Genomic DNA, 19027 nt, shown 5'->3' on the forward strand with positions numbered 1-19027 from the left:
CATCCATACTATGTGAAGAAGTGGAGTGAAGAGTGGGCATAATGGGGGCCAGTCGTGCAAGTGTCATTTGGTAAATTGACTTTCGACTTGCTTTGATTCTATCGCAATTTTCACCATGTTGTAGTATACGAATAGCTCGCTCGGTTCTATACAAAATAATACGGACTTAGACGCCATATTTTAATGTATAAAACGGGTACATACCCGTTAAAATCATTACAATCATTGTAACACATTAAAATCATTGGACTTAGACGCCGCCGTCGACACGCCCGCAACTAGGCGTGAACACGCACTAAGAGATGGAAAAAAAGAGATATTATTGACAGACGAAGTAAAGGTACTTGAGTGTAATTTAGGAACCTTACCTTTCACTCTGGAATAAAGGTAAAGTAATGAAAAAGACAGACCCATTTAGCCATTTAGAAGACAGTTAAATGTGTACATAAAATGTTCAATAGTGGAACTAATAAACATTTAAGCTCAAGGGCGAAAATTCACTACGGACAAAAAAAACCAGTTGATAAAAAGTCGCGTAGATATTTTGTCCTGTTCTTTCCGTAGAGTGTTTTCGCCCATAGTGGAGGCGCATTTTTGATGCTACATAACATGAGGTTGGCGCCTCTAGTAATACGTCAACTCTCTGTCGTAAGCCGATAAGGAACAGCAGAGTCACTGACAATGGCGTCTGCATGTCTGTTTGTCCTCGGACTATATGCAAATATTTTCATTGTGCTACTGAAATAGACTAGAATAGGAAAACGCGGTCTATTTAAGGAAAATCTATTTACAGACGCTTAGCTTGGTAAATGATATGGGCAAAGATAACAGAATATTTAGCTTATGCTCGCTCCCCTAATCAGATAAAAAAATTGAGGAGGTTATAGATATAGGAACTTAGAAGGTAAAGAAAATACCGGTAGTCGAGTAACTACTACCCCACTAGGTGGACGGACGACATCAGACGAGTCGCAGGGAGCCGCTGGATCCAGGCGGCGCAAGACCGTGGCGTGTGGAAGTCCCTACAAGAGACCCATGTCCAGCAGTGGACGTCCATTTTTTGACGATGATGATGATGATGATGAGAGTAACTGTAAAATGCGAAAGTGTGTTTGTTTGTTGGTTTGTTGGTTTATCCTACAATCACGTCACAACGGAGCAACGGATTGACGTAATTTCTTGCATGGGTATAGAATATAGATATAGACCCTGGAGAGTGACATAGTCACATAGGCTAATTTTTATCTCGGAAAATCAAAGAGTTCCCACGGGATTTTTGAAAACCTAAATCCACGCGTACGAAGTCGCGGGCATCAGCTAGTAATATGATATTATCCACTCTCTACACGTGCAGGGCTAACTTCATTAATTAAGGTTGAACGTTCGCTCAAAGCAACATAGAACTCTAGTTCAGCTCTAGAATGTTGTGGAAAATATTAAAGTGGTCGCTGGAAAATTGAATATCGTTAAAGCGAAAGGCAATATGACTATAACAAAGCGATCCAATTACTCAGTAAATGTCACTACCTACCCATATTATATTAAATGTCAAAGTGTGTTTGTTTGTGTTTTGTTATAGTCGACGCATTTTAAACTGAGTCGTCGAGTTATCTGTCTGTTTCGCTCGCACTTACCTACGAACTGTAAGTGCGACCGAAACAGACAGATAACTCGGCGACTCAGTTTAAAAGTCGCCAAGTTATCTGTCTGTTTCGCTCGCACTTACCTACGAACTGTAAGTGCAACCGAAACAGACAGATAACTCGACGACTCAGTTTAAAATGCGTCGACTATAGTTTGTTTTTTGTTCTTTTAATCACGCTACAACGGTGCAATGCAAAAGTGTTTTTTGTTTGTTAGTTTGTCCTTCAATCACGCTGCAATGGAGCAATGGATTGATCTGATTTTTTACATGGATATAGTTGAAGACCTGGCGAGTGACATAGGCTACTTTTTATCATGGAAAATCAAAGAATTCCCACGGGATTTTCGAAAATTTTAATCCACGTGGACGTAGTCGCCGGCATCAACTAGTATGACTATAACAAAGCTATTCGATTACTCAGTAACGAGTCTACGGTCTCTAGGGGTTTCAGAGCGAAGGGCGTGGAGTATCATGGAAAGTCCAAGTAACTAGGTACCTACTTTAGTAGTAAATGGGAAATGTTACGTAATCTGTGGTACCTACCTGGTAAAAGAGGGTGTGTTTTATGAATGAAGCAGTAAAAGTAGGGTTGGTACATGAACAACAATGATTAAAATTATTATGGTAATTTCTTCGAAAGCGTAAAACTCGGAAAATGCTGCGCGGATTTGCCCAACATAAAACAAAGAGAAATTCAGATTTTTTCAATTAAAACAGGTTTAATACATTTCATCCCGGTAAATAAAAGGGTTCCCACGAGATTTTTAAAGTCATAAATCCACATGGACAAAGTTGCGGGCATCATCTACTAGTACGGATAATTATAAATGTAAAAGGAAAAACTTACTGACTGAAATATATAGCACAAGCTATTATTGTCTATTGTGTAGGTACCTATTTCAATTTCAGGTTAGGATTTTCAGAAACTCCATCCGATCTATGCCGAGTTAGGGGTTAGAAAATTAATGTAAAAAATGCCTATTCACTCTACCCTTGGACAGTAAAGGCACCAAACATTAGGTATAAATTAGAGCCTCAATAGCTCAACCGGTATAGGAGTGGACTGAAAACCGAAAGGTCGACGGTTCAAACCCCGCCCGTTGCACTATTGTAGTACTTACTCCTAGCACAAGCCTGGCGCTTAGTTGGAGAGGAAAGGGGAATATTAGTCATTTAATATGGCTAATATTCTTTATAAAAAAAAAATATGCGTCATTCGTCATAATTTTCAGGTACCCAGTAGGTAATACCATTCCACAGCAATTAAACTTTGCCCAATTCACGGCAAAACAACACCATTTAGTGCGAACAGCGGTACTTCACGGCCTTGCTGTGAATTCCTAGTATTAGCGTATGAATGAATTGATGGTAATTAATAAGAGTTTGCTCCACCCACCTATACGCCATTGGGAAAGCGCTTTTCAATGACATTTTCAAGTAGGTACCTATTGAAATTAAAAAGAAGAAAGAAAGCAAATAGGTACATACGTTTAAAAAACCGGCCAAGTGCGAGTCGGACTCGCGCACAAAGGGTTCCGTACCATTATCTATAAAAACGGCAAAAAAATCACGTTTGTTGTGTATGAGCCCCCCTTAATATTTGTTTTATTTTAATTTAATTACTTATTTTTAAATCCATACTTCCATACTAATATTATAAATGCGAAAGTGTGTCTGTCTGTCTGTCTGTCTGCTAACTTTTCACGGCTCAACCGTTCAACCGATTTTGACTAAATTTGGTACAGAGGTAGCTTGCAACCCGGGGAAGGACATAGGCTACTTTTTATCCCGGAAAATTTAGGAGTTCCCACAGGATTTTTAAAAACCTAAATCCACGCGTACGAAGTTGCGGGCATCAGCTAGTTGAATATAAATAGCTAAATACTCTGTGCGTCCCCCCGCCTCATACCCCGAACGCTATCTCCACCTGTCGCGGACTATAGACGTCATGTGCATTGTTTGTCCAACAAACCGCACCCGCTTTGTTTGCAGGAGTCGTCGCCCGTCCATTCAGTTCTCGCTTACAACAACAAGCTATGTTATTTGTACTTCGAACAATGGACCTTAAAGTTTAATGAAGGCGGATCTCTCTGGCAGACAGTTGGCCTCGTCCACAAATTAAAAGTCGCTCATAGCCTAGTAAACTGTGATAGCCTAGTGGTTAGGACGTCCGTCTTCTAATCGGAGGTCGGATCCTGGGCACGCAACTCTAACTTTTCGGAGTTATGTGCGTTTTAATTAATTAAATATCACTTACTTTAACGGTGAAGGAAAACACCGTGATCTGCATGCCTGAGAGTTCTCCATAATGTTCTCAAATGTGTGAAGTCTACCAATCCGCACATGGCCACCGTGGTAGACTATGGCCAAAAACCTTCTCACTCCGAGAGGAGACCCGTGCGCTGTAGTGAGCCGGCGATGGGTTGATCATGATGATGATGATGATGATGATGATAACGCTATGGAGCAAGCTATGTTGGGTATCACTCTCCAGGGATAAAATCCGGACGCAGAAGAACAAAAGCAGTGCTGCCGCAACAGTGCTGTCGCGGCACTACTGGTCCCCATACAATCTCTATAAGCTTATAGGTATGAGATTACATTCCGAGCTAGGCAGCGGCATGTCGCGGCAGCAATGTACCAGAACATTGCTGCCTAGCTCGAAATGTAATCTCATATGAGCTTATAGAGATTGTATGGGGACCAGTAGTGCCGCGACAGCACTGTTGCGGCAGTACTGCTGCGTGCAGCGTGGTTCGGACTCATACCTTAATAACCACACATCCATCAAACTAGCACACTGGATATAAAAAGTTATAAAAACCTCGCCTTGACACAAATTGATAATTTAGTTTCACGGTGACGCTCTATAATTCGTGTGATTGCCACATGGAAATGTGTGGTGTGGAAATATGACATGCTGTCTTCATATATCACGTGAATTTTGTAGTTTTCCCTTGCAACGGATACCTATTTGTGCCTTAGTCTAGATATTATACAGTTCTGAAGCGATTACTTACTTTAAAATTTTCTATAATTTAACAGCACTCGAATCTCCAGGACGTACGGCGTACCTCGTAGGTAGGTACATTAGTGTTTTTTGGTATCACATAAAACATTCGTAGTCGAAACAAATTCGTTTAGAATCATATAATGACGAATTTACTACCACTACCAGTGCATTATTTTTGAAAGCAAACTTAAAACTTTTCAGGACATGCTTGATTTTAAAAATGGCCTTTTTTGGAGGTTTTTAAACCTCAGTTAAAAACTATTGAATTTATTACAAAAAGAATGGGTATAGTTAAAGACTTGGAGATTGATACAAGCTACTTTTTATCCCGGAAAATCCAAGAGTTCCCACGGAAATTTTAAAAACCTCAATCTACCCGAACGAAGACGTGGGCATCAGCTAGTTATTTATAAATCAATGTTTGTAAAAGTCAAATAGTGTACACGGTAGAGCAAATGTACCCAGCTTGAATACCTAGCACCTTCTTACTATCCTTATCTCGGCTCCTATCTAAACCGGTGATAAATTAATAACCTAATTTATCAACTGTACATTTGCTAAACTGTGCTACTGTAATAAAAATTTCAGTGTACCTACACTGTACGTCCTTGGAAAATTAATTGTGTGCTATTACTTTACACGTGCCTCCATGTAGAGTCTACGTAGCGAACGCAGTTAAATATTTATTTTTAATACGTTTTTCAATACTTTATTTTAATGCCCTTGATAACAACCAGACTGGCAATTAATGCGTAATGCTAATACCATATTTTTCATTTCATTTCACCGTTTATTTGAAAGATGGTTCTTAATTTTGAAGAAAACTGGATATCACGTGTCGCTGAAAGAAAACCGAACAGAAACATTTTAAGATCTAAATAATTTTTTCTCAGTACTCGTAAATATTAAGCAACTCGTCTGGAAGACACTCTCGTCAGATATGTACAAAAGTTCTAATCTGGGAAAATGCATGCACTCTCAGAACCAAATAATACACCTACACTCGTAATCAATCGATACAAAACAACCTGAGGCACGCCGTGCCTTGACTCTTGAGATGCAATTTTTACGGAGCCATTTGTGTTGCTATTCTAGTCCAGCTTTAAGAAGCCTTAATCTGAGATCCGAACCGAATGAAAAAGCAGACGAAATTATTCGAATAGCCTCAGTTTCCCTGCCTCAGGCTGCTCAAATGCTTATGAATTAAAAATATTTTTATTTCTATTATCAATGAGAAAATAATCTCTGGCAAACCCTTGTAGTTTCCAGCGTATAATATTACTATTTATTGAACCTGCAGTTGAGTACATTTGGAAGAGTCGAAGAGATTCAGATTCAGATTTATTTATTTGCTTTCATGTACAGTTACATTAATTAATGGTGGGTGCTTAAAGCTAAAAGCTAAATACATGAGACCCTGTCAGGGTATTGCAAATACAATTTTAGGTAAAATAAAATGGTAAATATTAAAGATACAATAAGAATAGGATTAAAATTATTAAAATTATCATTACTAGATATTAAATATTATTCATTTGTGATGTTGTCGTTGGAGGTTCCGTAGAGTGGATAGATGTGTAAATCAAACACGTGTGAGCTGTTCTATGTCCCGTTTATTACTGCTACTCAATACTAATACATAACCCCACTACATCACCGGGGTGGTTTTGAAAAAAAAAAATGTTGTAATACAATTTTTTTTTTTTTTTTTTTGATAATATAAAAATTATTTAATATAAACTTGTTTGATTTCCTTATTACCTGACACATAGAAATAAGCTGTTCGAAACATTCACAATCTTATAGGTAAGTTACAATTTAAAATATAATGTACTTAGTAGGTACAATACGATGGTACATACATGTCATCGTAATGAAATATAAAACCATTAGGCACTTATGATACAATGTTAGGTAGTTACCTACCAGACTACAATAATAATATACTAATAATAACAAGCGTAGGTACCTCGCGTATTCATAAGTAAAGAAACATGAGCTAAACACTAATACTAGGTGACATATGGTTTTGTCCTATTTTTATGGACAGTCTCGACATTTTTACCGTTTTGCACTGTAACATTAGGTCCATCTTCACTTAACACTGTATAGGGTCCATCGTATAGCTTATCCAGTTTTTTACCTGTTTCATTTTTGATCAAGATTAAATCATCTTTCTGATACTGAATGGGATTACACTTTTTGTCCCATACATGTTTCCTTTTTAATTTGCTTAAAACTAAATTTTTATGCGCTTCCTTAGATGCTAACTGTAGCCTATACTTAAGCTCAAGTGCATAATTATCTTGGCTGTATAGTGGCTCTACTACATTACTTCTTAAATTACTAGGTAAACTACAACTATTGCCAAATACGAGTTCGTACGGTGTATACTTAGTCTGTGTATGGACAGTAGTATTGAATGAGAAACACCAGAACTGAAGCCACTGACTCCAAGTTTCTGGATGTCCGTCACATAATGTTCGCAAATATGCAGCGAGATGCTTATGAGTGTTTTCTAAGGAGCCTATCGACTCATGGTGATAAGCTGTAGAATTTATTTTTTCAATTTGAAGTAGCTTACATACCTCTTTCATCGTTTCTGACTGAAATTCGCCGCCTTTGTCACTCGCGACAATTTTGGGTAGCCCGTAACGTAACACGAAGTTATTAACAAAGGCTCTTGCCACACTTACTGTATCTTTACGCTGCAAAGGGTACGCCTCGACGTATTTACTTAGCTCGCATTGTAAACTTAAAATATAAACATTACCATCTATATCTTTATCTAAAGGACCTATGATATCTAAATATACTTTTTCGAAAGCTTTCGACGCTGTCGTCGTCACGACCATCGGCTCTACTATATTTCTAGAATACTTATTAGTTTGGCATTTGCCGCACTTACTTACGTATCTCCGTACATCGGATTCTAGCCCTGGCCAGAAGTACTTACCTTTGATGTTGCTGATCATGCGTTGTACACCCGCATGGCCACTCGTAGGTAGTAAGTGATAATCATGTAGTATGCATATCTTTTCTTCCTCATTATGGACTCGTTTTACTCCTTTTAATATATTTATCTGCGGTCCGGACCATTTTTCTCTACTTTTTATCTCATTTATTAACTGTTTTATGAACTCTACATTTCTGTCATCTCTAATTATACATAAATTTTTAATATTCAATTCACTACAAAATACGCTCAATAAATTCGCAAATTCGACTCGCGTAAAATGCGACATATAATTGAGGTTTATGTAGATAGACTGAGTTGACTCCTCATATGCTAAACATTCTCTTTCATATGATAATTTCCTCTTACTCAATTTACTTCCTAACATAAATTTCAATTCTACGTAATCACTCGGTTTCCTTAGTATCTCTGCGACTCTTGGTTGGCCAGACCTTGATTCGACAGGTATACAAGGATCCCTCATGTCTACCTTCCTATTCAACTCCTCTTTATCTAATCTAGCTTTCTGAGCTCTTGTCATTACTAAGCTAACTTTACTATTCAATGATTTTAATTCTTCCGAACTTATGGTCACCCTACTCAGAGCGTCTGCGACGTTATCACTGCCTTTTACATACTCAATTTTAAAGTCGTACTCCTCTAACTGCAATCTGAATTTTAAAAGTCTTGTTGACGGATCTTTCATGCCAAATAAATAAATTAGAGGTTTATGGTCGGTTTTAATGATAAATTGCTTACCGTATAGGTATGGTCTAAAATGTTTTATACTCCAAACTATCGCCAAAAGCTCTTTTTGAATAATTGGATAGTTTAATTCCGCTTTATTTAGAGGTCTACTAGCGTAGGCTACGGGTTTTAAATCTTTATTACACAAAACTGAACCGATAGCTATGCCTGACGCGTCAGTTTGAAGAACGAAAGTGTTATTATCAGAAAAATCTGGGTATTGCAAAATGGGGGGTGTAATTAATTTATTTTTCAATATTTCGAAACTATTTTGACATTCTTGTGACCATGAAAATATTGCATTTTTCCGGCATAATTTATTTAATGGTAAGGTGATTTCAGAAAAATGTGGAATGAATTTTCTATAATAATTGCAAAACGCTACAAATCGTCTAACCTCGTCTGAATTTGTAGGTATCGGGTAGTGTTGTAGCACTCTTACTTTTTCTGGATCGGGTAGAACACCCTCAGCTGACACCACGTGACCTAAATATAGTAACTGTGTTTTCATAAATTCGCACTTAAGTGGGTTAAGCTTAAGGTTCATTTTTCTGAGCCGTTCAAATATACTTATTAAATTTTTATTGTGAGTTTCCCTGTTTCTCCCAAATACTATTAGATCATCGCAGTAAATAAAACACTTTTCGAAGGTTAATCCTGACATTGCTATTGACATAACTCTAGAGAATGCATTAGGACTAATTTTTAAACCCATGGCTAGACGCTTCATTCTGTATTGCCCAGTACTCGTGGCAAAACTGGTAATATCCCTACTCTCGGGGTTTAAACTGACCTGATAAAATCCTTGATACAAATCCAAATGAGTGAAATAAATACACCCTGAAAGTGAATCTAAGATGTCCATTATATTTGGTAAAGGAAACTTATCGTCCTGAATTGACTCATTAACCTTCCTATAATCTATCACTAAACGCCATTTTTTCCCGTTTTCTGACTTTTTAGGCACCAGTAATATTGGGCTATTCCATTCGCTATTAGATGGTTCTATTATGTCGTCATCGAGCATACGTTGTACTTGTTTATTAATTTCTTGCTTCGATGCCTGTGGCAAGCGATAAGGTTTTGTATACACGGGTTTGGTGTCGGGTTTCACCATAATCGACTGTTCTACAACGTTCGATACACCTAGCTTGTCACCTTCTAAGAAAAATATGTCTGAGTATTTAGAGCATATTATTTGAAGCGATTTTTTCGCGGTGGGGTCTAAATGGTCCAATTTCAATTCTGCTAATAATTTTTTAACACGGCTAACATGTTTTTGAGATTCGCTAAATGAACATAGGTTATAGTTTTCTAAATAGTCAATGTTTCCCGATTGAATAATACTCGATTTAAGTATTTTTATAGGCTTTTCATCCGTATTCATTATTTTTACTGGTATTTTACCTCTATTCGGCTTTACGATACAACCTGCCAGAAATACGTTTTCATGTAATTGTTTCGGATGTATAACACAATCTTTATATAAGCTTTTACTAACACTCAAATAATGAATTGACTCGCTACGTGATGGAATAGTTAAGTATTCGTCCGACTCTACGGTTTTGCTAGTAGACTTACATATTCTTAAGGTACATGTTTCATAATAATTAAATTGTAACGTAAGTCTGTTCGTAGGCAAGTCTATGTTTGCATTATAAGTTCTGAGAAAGTCTAGCCCGATAATTCCATCCGCTCCGCATGGAACGTTATCGAATAGGTATAACTTGTGGCGAAATATGAAACCGTTTGCTGACTGTAGTGGAACATACGCTAAGCATGTCGACTGTATTTTTCCACCTATACCTTTTATAACTGTAGTACTTTGATACTTTTTTACTTGATTTTGAATAATCTGACTATTTATGATAGATAAAGATGCCCCTGTGTCCAATAAAAATTTGCATTTCCGATTACCGATAAACAAATATATGAAATCTAACCCTTCACATACTAAAGCATAATTAGGCTCGAAAAAACTCTGCTAAATTTATATCTTGCTCCTCCTTTTGCTCAGACGCTGTGACGTAAGCATTTCCCTGACGGTGATTATTATTTGAGTTGCCTCTATAAAACCTGGTGTTATTTCTTGGGTATCTGGACTGGTTGTAGTACCTCGTAGGTGTGGTCCTAGCACGATAATTATAGTTATAATAACCTCTCCTTACCTGTGGTGTGGGCTGATATGCGCCTCGGTGAGGGCCACTCGTACGGTGGAAGTTTCGACGTCCCCGACTGTACCTGGGGTAACGAAATGACTGATTCCGGCCTTGCGAATATGAGTAGACCCCGTTGTTGGACGATGTCCCGGCGGTGGCCAGCTCCTCATCCTCCGCTGCGCGTACTGCGTCTTTCAACTCGCTGTAATTCCTGGCTGATATTATGGTGCTCAGCCTTCGGTTACGAAGGCCATCCGCAAACCTCTTTATTGCTAGTTTCTCGTTTATAGGTCTCAATATATCACGTGCCTTCTGATTTTCTTCGGCTTGTGATATGGTGAGGCCTATAAAGAGCTCCTCCAGCTTTTCACCATAAGCGCTAATAGACATATTGTTCTGTGTTAAATTGTTTATTTGGGACAGCAATGAATTGGCAGACTTTTTTGTAAGCAAATATTTTTTCATGTCTGATAGCAAATTGTCAATAGTGGAATATTCGGAATTAAGTTTTAATTTCGCGGTTTTTGATAGTCTAGTTTTTAATATAAAAGAAATTAGCAACCCCTTGCTGTCCTGACCTTTTAGATAACTGCTATACATTTCGATGCTGTCTATTATCTGTTCTATATTCTCTTGTTTACCATCCATTACCGGGATTAAAGTACTTGCCGTTTTTAGGTCGAAGTTATCCATTTTTTCGAATGATGACTGTTCTATATTCTCTTGCTTACCAGTCATTTTTTCGACTGATGACTTATCATAGCTTAATATTTTAAGAAAAGTTTCCTCAATGTTTTCACACAGTTTTTGTATGACTAATGATGAATATTCTAAATCCTTTTCATTTAATTGCGTGATAAATGTTTTATAATTTTCGTATATTTCTAACGCTTTTCTTACCTTGCTTAATCCTATTTCCTCTAGCCTCCTATCTGGTCCTAATTTCCTAATGCTTACTCTTAAGTACTCTAATTCACTATTTATATTACTTAAATGTTTTTCCATTAAGTCTATACACTGTCCATTTTCTCAATAGTTTTTACAATAAATCTATACTGTTCATTTTCTCACCGCACTTCCCGCACTTTACGCACTTTCCGCACTTTACGCGCACATCACTTTAATTGTCACACATTATACTCGACTCTCCTCTCGATCTCCTCTCGTAGACATCCGCTCCTGCAGCCTCCTTATAAAGTCCGCTCTCACTCCTTCATTAATCCAGTTCCTGTGGCATTGTCTGTATTTAGCAACTCCTATAAAAATAGCTGCTGCGCTGCATATCGCCAATATTGCTGCCATCATTATATTGTTTGTGTACATGGGGTGGTCCATGTTGGAGTCTCCATTTTGTGATATCACCTCTTTGTTCTCGCATACACACTTGGAGCACTTTGGTCCCATTTTTGTAATTATTTTAATGTTATTCCCGACACGTGTTGCTATCGCGGTGCGAGCGGCCGCTACTCCCCGTGCAAAAGTCCGCTCGCTGTCACGGTCGCCATGTGATGTTGTCGTTGGAGGTTCCGTAGAGTGGATAGATGTGTAAATCAAACACGTGTGAGCTGTTCTATGTCCCGTTTATTACTGCTACTCAATACTAATACATAACCCTACTACACATTTGCACGCCTTCTTTTAATACAGATGATGATTTAAAGTGAGGCTAGACTGTAGTCATTTCATATATTTTGACCTAATGGTCCAGTTCAATGGCATAGGGATACGTTGCTTAAAGCGTCTCCCCTTAGGAAGCAGGGGCCATTGCTTTTTGCCCGTAAAGAAGGCGTAATACAGATGACTAATGAACTAAAGCGGGTGTACTGAGTTCATATATTTTTTTTACTAACATGTTACACTTTGGCCGTTCGCCAAACGACTTTGCTTCTGCGAATGATGTGCATTTAAAGATTATGTCTGTGTATTTTGTATAAATATAGTTTTAGAGTTTGTAAACAAACTTGTTTCTATGTACTTACTGGTAGCTATACAAAGTATGGACTCGTAAGTAGATAAATGATCTCTATTATTTGTTACTAGATGATGCCCGCGACTTTGTCTGCGTGGTATTAGGTTTTTTTAAAATCCCGTGAGAACTCTTTGATTTTCTGGGATAAAAAGTAGCCTATGTCACTCTCCAGGTCTTTGACTATACCCACGCAAAAATCACGTCAATCCGGTGCACCGTTGCGACGCGATTGAAGGACAAACCAACAAACACACTTTCGCATTTATAATAAGGGTCTGAGGTACCTACTGATTAGCTTTATGAAGTTGTAATAGTTTGTCTATTTACTAATATATCTGTGCGTGTATCACGATAGTACCTATACTTACCTATAAAGGTTCCATATAACTAAATTATATACCTGTAAAAGGAAAAGCTAACTGACTAATCTATCAAGGCACAGCACTAACCACTCGACGGATCGGGCTGAAAGGCATGCAGATATGACGTAGCTATCCGCTAAGAAAGTATTTCTAAAATTCAACCCCTAAGGGATAAGATAGGGGTTTGTTTGTATGGTCTACGCGAAAGAATTCACGGGCATAAGCTGGTTAATAATAATGTAATATTTTTTTCCCAATGCGTATAGTAGAGTAGTTATGGTATTTTTTTATTCAGATACAAATTAGCCCTTGACTGTGATCTCACCTGGTGGTAAGTGATGATTCTAAGATTAGACTCTTGTTATGTTGGATTGCGCCTCTACGTAAATGCGTTCCTCCAACAATAAGTAGGTAGGTACCTACGTTTGTTTGAAACAAATGTGCCCGACTAAACGGGCGGCAACCTTGCCCTAAATGTATAAATTTTAGATCAAAGAATACCCCACTTTACTCTGATTGTCATACAGAAATAGAAATAATGCCATTGTTGAATGCTTGAGCTGGTGGACTATTTATTTAAAGTATTTAATCTCTAACGAAATCCGCAATTTGTCTTTCAATAGGTCATATATTTATATACATATATATAGGTATAGTGCATTCAAAATAAACTGGCGTGTTTCCACCTGAGACCGTCATTAACAATAACAATAGGATTAAGTCGTGGCGGGTGAATTCAAAAGTATCAACACTATGAGGTTGAACCGGCTCCTTTAAAAATGAATGGGCTCTATGATTGTTTGGTTTATTACCCCTATTGTTTACGTGGCATGTCGAATGTAATCCTATTGTTATTGCTAATGACGGTCTCAAGTGGAAACACGCCAGTTTATTTCGAATGCACTATATCAGAGCGTTGTCAATTTTTTTTCGGGCAAAGCGGATGTTGAAACCTTATTTGCGTAAAAAAGCGGGATTATTTCGACGAAAGCGGGACATACATAGGTACTAAATAAAAAAACTGGCCAAGTGCGAGTCAGGCTCGCGCAATGAGGGTTCCGTACTACAGTCGTATTTTCTCGACATTTTGCACGATAATTCAAAAACTATGATGCATAAAAAAAAACTGTTTTAGAATGAACAGGTGAAGACCTTTCATAAATGATACCCCACTTGATATAGTCACTCACTTCGAAAGTTGAAAATACTAATTGTTAGTACATGACCACAATTTAATTTTTTTTGTTTGATCTAACCCTAAATTCACGGTTTTCAGATTTTTCCCCAAATGTCAGCCATAAAATCTACCTACCTGCCAAATTTCATGATTCTAGGTCAACGGGAAGTATCCTGTAGGCTTCTTGACAGACAGACAACAAAGTGAGGGTTCCGTTTTTCCTTTTGAGGTACGGAACCCTAAAAACGTATAATAGTCAGTAGTTTTTATATACTTACTTATCCTTTTATTTGAGTTTCAATTTAATTTTTATTGCATGGCAATAGAACTTAGAAACGCCATCGTAAAAAGTAGTTATATAGGTACTCGTAACTAAACATAGACCTCCAAACCCCACGTAACTGCACAAAATTCTACGGGAAATCTTTTACAGTATATGTTGTACAACTGTGGAATGCTCTGCCCAAAAATATCCGGGATTCGAAATCCTTGCCCATATTCAAAAATCGTCTTAAAGAACTATACTTATCGATGCCATAATAGTTAATTTATTCGATCATAGGTATAATATGTATGTCTTTTATAATATATGTAGGTATGTAGTTATATATATATATATATATATCTATTATGGATTGTATATATATATTTATATTTATTTATAATAGTTATGTATATGTATGATAGTTATGTATGTATTACTGAAATAGTTAATTATATAATATTATACTAATTCATTTTTCTGTATTGCGTGTAAGTACTATCCAACACATCTAGTTTCTCCTTTCACCAAAGGTTGCCTGGTAGAGATTGCTGTGAGCAATAAGGCCGCCTTTGCATACAATTATTTTTTAGTTTTAGTTTTTTTTTAATAGTTATGTAATATTTTTTGTGTGCAATAAAGTATTTCTATCTATCTATCTATCTATAGACTGTGAGATCAAGGGATAGGGTGTTAGGTACACGTAGTATTCGGGTAGTTAATGTCTGGAACGGGTCCAAATATAATAAGTTCTTCATCGGAGTCAATCAACACTTCGTAATATTATAAGGAAAACACATTTCCTTGAAACTACATACCTAACAGTTTTTTTTTTTGTTTTTTTAAGGGTATTAATAATATCACTTATTTTTTATAATTTTATAGTGTTTTACCTACACTTCAAGGAAATTACTAATTAAGGGCGCGAACCCAGAAGATGCAGGTTCGATTCCTGCCGGTAACGCAATTTTTGATATATATTTTAGATTTAAAATTATTTAGTAATTTCCTTGAAGTGTAGGTAAAACACTAAAAAATTATAAAAATATAGTAAAAAGCAAATAATGTCATTTCTCGTTCAAAGAGCTTCATTGTAATATGGGCCTTTGAAAGTAGTTTCGATTACTGCAAAGCGTCGCTACTAGATGGCATTAAACAGTCGCTTCAGTACTGAGAAAACATACGTATCACGAATTTCGTCACTGGCGGTAAGCGAAACCGTGGCCGAGTTGGTCAAGGCATCGGGCGCGAACCCAGAAGATGCAGGTTCGATTCCTGCCCGTAACGCAATTTTTGATATGTATTTAAAATTATTTAATATCACTTAGTTTAGCAGTGAAGGAAAAATCGTGAAGTTCCCTAATTTCCTATTAAAGTCGTAATAGGTGCCAGCAGCACATCGCCAAGTTGTGAAAGACATAATGAGTTATTACTCTATTGGACATTCTTGGCACCATATGGACGATCAGATGGCAACTGACAACAATCAACATTCATCTTATTGGATGGATCTCCAGAATGTAGTATTTATCTATGTACCTACCAAATTGATTATGCCCGCGACTACATTTTTTTGTATTTTATTCAGATACACCTGTTAACCTCGAAGGAGTATGGCAGTTTTTATTCACGTGGATTTAGTTTTTTTTTTAAATCCCGTGGAAATTCAGCACTAATTTGAATTTTACTGGATCCAGGAACAGATTTGCGTCACTGATGCTATATCGGACTGAGGTCACGCGGCCGCCGCGCTGTCTCTGTGAAGCAGGCTTTATTTATAACATGGTTTTATAAAATGACATCTCATTTATCGATTCGTCCCTGTAGTTGGCGTATAGACAAATCGGATCTCCTCATTTCCGATTTGATCACGTAGAGCAACTCCAAGCATAGCTCTCTCCATCACCCGCTGAGTGACTCTGAGAAGTGTGAGCTTTCTTATGAAGCCCATAGTTAGATCGCTGGCAACACGCACTGTTCGAAAACTTGTCTTCGAGCTCTGAGGAATTTTGGACAAGAAGACATCTCGAAGCTTCCCTTATAATATTGGTATAGATTAAAGTATAAACCAATCTGTTTTGAGGCCACCAATCTCCTGATCTGGAGCCCATGTGTCTGTATGTAAAGACAGCTAAAAATAATAAGTAGGTATCTACTCTTCCCACTTAACAAACTCACGTCACAACATTTCAAGCAGCGACTCCCGTCCCGCCCCAAATAATCCCGTTTCTCAAGAAGCGACCCGATTGCATTGAAATAATAAATTTCGAGATAAAGATTTATTTTTACTGGATCCAGGAACAGATTTGCGTCACTGATGCTATATCGGACTGAGGTCACGCGGCCGCCGCGCTGTCTCTGTGAAACAGGCTTTATTTATAACATGGTTTTACTAGGGTTCCGTACCCGAAGGATGCCAGCGGGACCCTGTTACAACAGTTTTATTATTACTAAGCCTCCGCTGTCCGTGCGTCCGTGTGTCAGCGGTCTGTATCTCACGAACCGTAATAGCACAGGTAGAGCGCTGAAATTTTCATAGAATGTGTATTTCTATACCAATGGGGCAGTCGTGTTCTGGAGTGGAGACCGCGTTCCGGTAAGCGCAGTGTGGGACGACCTCCAGCCCGCTGGACCGAAGACCTGAAGAAGGTGGTAGGAAGCGGATGGATGAGTAAGGCGGCGGCGCGGACCGTTTTTGGTGGCGCGCTCTTGGAAAGGCCTACTTATGTCCAACACTGGACGCAAACAGGCTGATGGATTGGATAGGATTGGTGTATTTCTATTGCCGCTATAACAACAAATAATAAAATTTTAAAAATGGCCGCTATGAAAATTTAAAAAAATTAAAAAGTGTTATTTCTTGTACAGTGATGGTAAGAAACCCTACGTGTACAAGTCCGACTCGCACTTGACCAATTTTTTATCAATTAAAGAATCAAACAGTAGATTCTGTATACGAGTAACCATGGATGTTAAAATAAATTTCGCAGTTAAATTAAATAGTTAAATTTAACCATGCGTCACACGTCGCGTCAAGTATCGGAAATGTTGACACGCAAGGCTCCCTTTGATCTCCTTTGATCGGACGCTAACGAATTAAGTGTTAACGATCGATGTGCAACGCTGCGCCTTCCGGCGCGAGGTCGCCGATCGATCTTCCGAACTATGTGACCCTTTGTCTATGTCGGTTACTCTAGTTCTACTACGGATCTCCTCATTCCTCATTCTCCCTGCTGGCTGACAGCCTGGTACACTCGTGCAAGGGACCGCCCACAACAAATCTTATTTTGCAAAATTGTGGGTAAATAACAGATAGTACCATAGGTAAATACATTTTTTTTTTAATTCATTATAGGCAAACGCTTGACCATAATCACACCTGATAGAAAGTGATGATGCGGCCTAAGATGGGACGCGTTTACCTTGAAGATGCCTATTCACTCTTGTTTTAAAGATACCCGGATTGTAATTGGTAGGAAACACATATTGTGGAAGAGTATTTCAAACCGTAGCCATGCGTATGAGGAACTAGCTTATGCTCGCGACTTCGTCCGCGTGGACTACACAAATTTCAAGCCCCTATTTCACCCCCTTAGGGGTTGAATTTTCAAAAATCCTTTCTTAGCGGATGTCTACGTCATCATAGCTATCTGCATGCCAAATTTCAGCCCGATCGGTCCAGTAGTTTGAGCTGTGCGTTGATAGATCAGTCAGTCAGTCAGTCAGTCACCTTTTCGTTTTATATATTTAGAAGAGAAGATGATGACCCGACACAACCTATTGCCACAGATAGTGTGCAGTATAATATAAGTACGCGACAGGTGGAGATGGCAATCGGTGAGAGAACGCCCCGCACACCCGCACAGCCTCCGCCCTAACCTGGCGCGTGGACAAAATCGCGGGCATCATCTAGTACTTAATTAACCCTTTTAAATTTTTTCGCCTACTTTTTTCAAACTATGTGCCCTGCCCAAATTGCCAATTCAGCTTCGCAACGCGTTTATTTTATAAAAACTTGTATTTTTATGAATTCGTCTGGATTATCAAAATTAATAGGTGTTGGCAAGTCACCCCAGCCGTGTTGGCGTTGCTGTCACAAACACCCGGAAAATGATAAACGTTCGCAAGTCCCGTGTACATTTCCGAAAAAACATTCATAACCGTAAATTAATTTAATTTATTACATTATTTTACAGCTTTGATGATTAATATATTATTTTTATCAGATACTAGCTGATGCCCGCGACTTCGTCCGCGTGGATTTAGGTTTTAAAAATCCTGTGGAACTCTTCAATTTTCCGGGATAAAAAGTAGCCTATGTCCTTCCCCGGGATGTAAGCTATCTCTATACTAAACGTCAAAATCGGTGGAACGGTTGAGCCGTGAAAAGCTAGCAGACAGACAGACAGACACACTTTCGCATTAATAATATTAGTATGGATTTACTTTAAAAAAAGTTAATTGCCCGTAGCACAGCTCGTAGCACAGCTCGTAGCCGCTACCGGTGGCTTTCAAGTTTCAAAGTGATAATATCTAGAGAATCTATAATATCTATAATTTATAAATGAGAAGAGAGATTTTTTTTCTACTATCAATGAACTCTCGAGTTTGGAATCTAATTTTAAAATTGGTAGGTACTTACTAAAGCTTGTAACATAGAAAATTACCATTGAATAATTACGTAAAATAACACGACTGCGTTAATGTTTAAAGGTTATCGTAATTTTCTTTGTTTAA

The sequence above is a fragment of the Maniola hyperantus genome, chromosome 22, assembly GCF_902806685.2.
Source record: "Maniola hyperantus chromosome 22, iAphHyp1.2, whole genome shotgun sequence".
In the NCBI taxonomy this organism is placed as follows: Eukaryota; Metazoa; Arthropoda; class Insecta; order Lepidoptera; family Nymphalidae; genus Maniola; species Maniola hyperantus.